Raw genomic sequence first — 6,026 nt, 5'->3', positions numbered from 1 at the left:
TAATAATAATAATAATAAATATTATTAATCCAATTTTTAAAAGAAAAGTAAATTGCAATGCATAAATGAAAATGGTTCCCCAAATCACTGTTACATACATTCTACACTTGTTTCTCTCTACGTTGGTGCTTCGATTTATAGAACTTTTGATAAATGATTTGTGACCCCCTTTTTCCTATGAAAAACTATTATATATACATAAGAAAAATAACTAACAGACCAACGATAAAAAACTAAATCCTTTCGACAGCTTTGACCTGTTTTCCACGTGTTTGGACCTTTAATCTTGCCTCTTCAATGAAGATTTGAATTCTTCCAGTCGAATCTAAGATTTGGTCGAACTATCTTTGTCGAAATCTTTGTTCTTCATATTGCACTTAAAAATACAAGCTAACAATGATATATTTTGAAATGGTCAATTCTCTATTGCCAAATATTATGGCACTCTCTATTGCCAAATATTATAGCATTATTATGTTTTCTCTTAGTTTTACATCTATTGATGTACTATATATTCATGATTTTTTTTTTCAATTTTCTTTTTGTCCTTAAATTTTCCAAGATTTTCCGATGTACAATTTCCTTCATAAATTCTAAGATTTTGATATAGGATTTGATTTGAGTAGGTAGGGATGATTGGTTCTGGTGAGCTATTCGAGGGACTGTACCATGTGAATGTTAGTGCCATTGATGCACCAAACCACAATTTCCTTCTATTAATTTTCATAGTGAAATGGTTTTTAATTGAATTGCATATAGCATGATGTATCAACAATATCCTCGTTTTGCATTTCACCCTATTTGCCTTAATCGATTAAACAAATTAACCTTAATTTGATGTCTCTAAGAGTTTCTAATTTCACATGTTATTAATCTAATGATAATATTGGTTAAAGTTACATTGTACTCCCTCCAATCACTGTTTTACACAAAATTTTACTTGTAAATTGTTGAATAACTGATGTATCTAAATATAATATAAAACATATACATCTGTTATTTAATGAATCTGTAAAAATGAAATTTTGTTTATAATAGTGACCATTTTAGGCAGAGGATTGTTGATACTAGTAGTACTTGTGTTTTTGTGAGGTTGGGGAAGAGTTAACACGTCATATCGTTGTGACTTGTGAATTTTCACAATAGATTTGGTATAATATCTTTAGGTGGGTATAGTCGGACTTAGCCTTGCCTTCACGATTGTTATGTATGTATGTGGTGTTTAGGTTGCTTGGATAGGGGGCAAGGTTAAGGTTTGTTTTACTCAAGGTAGTTTGGGGGTCTTCGTCTGGGATGTGGGTTTCTTCGTAGAGGTTTGATCAGTAGTTGAGGGTTTTTGTTTTTTTTTTCCCGTAGGAGTGTTCTCCAGTTTTCTATGTTCTCTTTTTGTATCTTGTGTTGTTTTGAGCACTTATTGTAATGAGTCTTGCTTCTTGTACTATCTTGCTTTATTTTAATAATATAAGTTTGCCATTCAAAAATGGAAATGCTAATCGGTGGTTTAATAAATCAAATAAAATAGTATTATATTGCAAAGGGGTGAAACTTGGGGGACTAAAAATGTGATTTCCAAACTAGGGGGGCCAAAATCACCAGTTTTAAAAACTTGGGGGGCCAAAAGTGCATTTTAGTTTTTTTTTTTTTTTTTGTTGAAGTACTCCATTGATACACCCTATAAAATATTTCAAATTTTCCCTTGTCCTGGCCTTTACGAGTGTTTTATGATTCTACTGTTTAATTTGAGGTTTCTATTTGAATGGAGAATTTGGAGCTTGCAAGTCCAAAAATACAAAAACTAGGGAAAATTTAAGACAACTTACAAAAAGGATAATGCCATGTGGAAGAGATATCTTGTCGTGATTCAACTAACTTTAAACTACATCAATTGGAATAAAACTGCTATCGAACTATTCAAGAAATGAAAATATAGAGACAATGACCATCTACAAATATAAGTTAATAAAATTATGGTAAGTTAGGCCTTTGCTCTTGTAAAAATACTATAGACTATTTTCTTGCATCTACTATAAACATTATCTGGATTTGTCCTTTACAACTAAAATTGATTTAATGTCTATATTTATTAGCATGAATGTAATTCTTATTTGTTAATGAAAGATGCACGTGAATTCTTCATTTGGAGGAAATTCTTTCTTGAGTTGATCTCCCTTTCCCATGGCAAGGTGTTCCTCTTTGTTCTTTCCCATACAATAAGACAAATTAGGAATCGGACCACATGGCGAATTCAAACATACACTGAGGTTTGCTTTTCATCCCAACATTCGGCAATCATTCCAATTCTCAAATCCATACATGGCAAGGGCCTCAAGAAGTAACAACTCTTCACACGCACTCCAATCTGGACATGTAAGCGGAAAAGATAGATCATCCATAACCCGATATGGATGATTGCTTTAATGAGGTGTCACTTCAGCACTAGCAGAGAAGCACTCTACGCAAAGACGACCCAAATCTTGACACACAACATAATTGATATTAGTCTTATCTTTTTTGCAGTAATTGCATTTACATTGATCTAGTGCTACATTGCCATCAGTGACTCCCATGCCTGCAAATGAAATTTCTAAATCCTCATTATGTGTGAGTACACACATTATGCCTGTAAAGAATCAAACAACGAAAACATATACAATCAATGTCAGAATAAGATGAACTCCCTTATATAGAAATGATTTGAGTGAAATGAAATCACAAAAATGTATCTCCCTTGCATATCAAAATCAACTCAATCCTACAAATAATGTGTGTGAGCATATATATGAATGAGACAAAGATAGAATGGGTGCAAGCGCTGCTGATCCTACTGTGAAAGTGAAGCTAACAACAAATTTATAAGTAGTTTATAGTAGGAAGATATGTTGGTATTTGATAATGTAGTAAAATGTATATGTCACTCATAACTAAGTATTTCCTTAAATTTCTAATAATAAAAACATGATAATGTTAAAATTTCAAAATAATCATACTCACATAAGTTATTGGAGCTTCACTTCCTTCAAAAGAATAAGTTATTGGAGCTTATTTTCTCTTCTTCACTAGTTTGTCCTGAAAAATCGGATAGCATAATATTGCACAGTGTACATTTAATTAAAAATGTTGAACCAAACAAGGCAATTTACTAGAAAGTACTCAAAATAAATTATCTATAAGATTTTTTTTTTTAAGGAACTATACAGAAGCATGTTTACTAAAGAAAGATTTACATTTTGTAAACAAAAATACATTAGTAACTAAGTATATACTTTTATATTGTAAAATCAATTATTCAAAATTTTAATATCAAAACTTGAAAGTTCATTTATAATTATTAGAGATGTATAATTGCTGAAATTTCAAATAATCAAGTATATGTGAAGTTTTACTTTTCTTTTTCCAATATAGAATACATCATCGCTAGAGTAATTTGGCATTTTTTTCTATACCGTATTTTAATAATATTCAAAAATACTGTCCAAGAGGTTCAACTTAATTTTATTTTTTTTTTTACAAAATAAATAGCATATCAATATAAGTGTTTTTTTTTTTTTGAAGAGGCTAAAATGAATTATATTACCACAACAAAAGATCCCCCTAGCACAAGGTGTACCAGGGTGGAAACAACAAAGTCAGAACAATAATTACAGACACAATACAGTAAAATAAAAGAAATGGAAAGAGCATAAACAATTAACCTATGCCCAAAATGGTGAATGGGCTAAGCCACCACGCATGATAATTGAAGGGAAGAGAAGGGTATTTCTCCTTCAACCACAAGAAAGCGAGTGACTTAATTTTTTCTACCATTTGAGGAATAGAGCTATGCTTGCCTTTAAATAACCTGTTATTTCTTTCTTTCCAAATTTCCCACGTAGTTGCTAACCAGATAACCTGTAAAACTGCACCACGAGCCTCCACATTACCACCATCTAAGAAGAACTGATTAAAGTGGTCAACCACACCAAGAGGTAGGGCTGTTGAGAAGCCTAGCCACCTTAACAAGAATTGCCATACCGAGCCAAACGTAGCACAATGTAAGAACAGATGAGTGCTAGTTTCGACTGAATTACAACCAGCAATACACAACCAAGAGTCAAAAGGAATCACACCACGACGAAGAAGATTATCCTTCGTTGGCAACCTATCGCGAAACAGACGCCACGCAAACAACACGACCTTAAGGGGAACTTGTTTATTCCAAAGAGTTGTCACCGCCACCGTAGGAACACCAATCGGTTGCGAAGTTTGCACTTTGTAAGCACTTCGGACGGAAAAAACATGAGATGTTTCCAACTTCCAATGCCAAGTATCAGTTTTATCAACCTGTAAAGAAACACTTTGAAGTAATAAGATTAGTTCCCCCACCACCTCCTCTTCCCACGCAAAAAGCCTCCTCCTCCACGACCAAGCCTGACCCTCCACCCCCACCCTAACTGACACATATCAAACACAGACAAGTCCTTAAACAACGATAAATCAAATAATCTAGGAAACTTGTCACGAAGGGAGACTTCGCCCAAGCACACATCCGACCAAAAGAAAGTATTTTTCCCACTTCCTATGACACGGCTAACATTATGTCTAAACCACTCCTCCCTACACAGAGCATGAACATCACGCCACCACAATGATGTCTCTCGCCCACCACCCCTCAATCTACCCTCCTCCAAACCATACCTAGCTGACAACACCTTAAACCACAAACTCTCCCTCTCCATCAACATCCGCCAGCACCACTTACCTAGTAAAGCAATATTAAACTCTCTAATTCTCCTTACCCCCAAACCACCAACCTCCTTACTCCTGCAAACAGTATTCCAATCCACCCAAGATATTTTCCTGTGGTCCTCACGCCCCCCCCCCCCCCCCAAAAAAACAATTTAAAATAGATTCAAAAGAGGAGATTATACCTGCTGGAGCCTTAAAGAAAGAAAGCGCATAAACAGGCAGAGATGACAGGACAGACTTCAGTAAAACCAGGCGACCACCGAAGGATAAATGTTTAGAGTTCCAGCTGGACAGTCTAGAGTTAAGTCGATTAAGTAATGGTTCCCAAAAAGCCAACCGCCTCGCATTACCCCCAATAGGTAACCCCAGATACACAAAAGGAACAGAGCCAACCTTACAACTCAACACCATGGCTGCTTCTGATAACCAGGAGGTAGTGACATTAACCCCCACCAACTGACTCTTAGAGAAATTCACCTTAAGACCAGATAGATTTTCAAAAAGCATAAGAACCGCCCGCATAGCACGAATACTGGCCCAAGATTTCTTTCCCAAGATCAAGGTGTCATCTGCAAACTAAAGATGTGAAACAGTCACATGTTCACTTCTACCCACCGTGTAACCAGTAAATAAATTATTATCAGACAAAGACTTCATCAAAATATTAAATCCTTCTGCAGCCAAAAGAAACAAGAAAGGAGAAAGAGGGTCACCCTGCCTCAACCCCCTTCCCAAGGGAAACTCATCCGTCGGAGAGCCATTAACCAAGACCGAAGCTGTGGCCGTCCCAACGCATTCTTTAATCCACTTTCTCCAAAGAGTCGAAAAACCCATTTTCAGCATCACCTCTTGTAAGTAATCCCAATCAATTGAGTCGTAAGCCTTTTCAAAATCAACTTTGAATAATAATAACTCCTTCTTACACCTACGGGCTTCATCCACAATCTCATTTGCCACCAGAATACCATCTAAGATCTGCCGCCCCTTAATAAAAGCGGATTGAGAGCCCGAGACTACCGAACCAATCACCAACCGAAGTCTATTAGCAAGCACTTTCGACAGAATTTTATACAAGCTTCCAACTAAGGAAATTGGACGGAAATCGTTGAGCCGTTGAGGACTATCGACCTTAGGGATAAGAGCTATGAAGGTGCTATTTATCCCCTTGGTCAGTCGCCCATTCCTATGAAACTCATGAAGGAAACGCATCAGATCATCCTTTAAAATGTCCCAATTTTTTTTTATAAAACCAAAAGAGATACCATCTGGGCCCGGACGCTTGAAGTTGTCGCAATCCCACA

General features: G+C 35.8%; 1 pseudogene; it reads right to left on the bottom strand.

Annotated features, from left to right (window-relative positions):
• Nucleotides 1-2,270: 2,270 nt before the first annotated feature.
• Nucleotides 2,271-5,568, bottom strand: LOC146900083 (uncharacterized; annotated as a pseudogene).
• Nucleotides 5,569-6,026: the final 458 nt, after the last annotated feature.

Source organism: Medicago sativa, chromosome 8, assembly GCF_051527215.1.
Source record: "Medicago sativa cultivar Bolivia chromosome 8, Bolivia_mono, whole genome shotgun sequence".
In the NCBI taxonomy this organism is placed as follows: domain Eukaryota; kingdom Viridiplantae; phylum Streptophyta; class Magnoliopsida; order Fabales; family Fabaceae; genus Medicago; species Medicago sativa.
The sequence above is the reverse complement of the archived record's forward strand: the minus strand, read 5'-3'. Positions and strand labels throughout refer to the sequence as shown.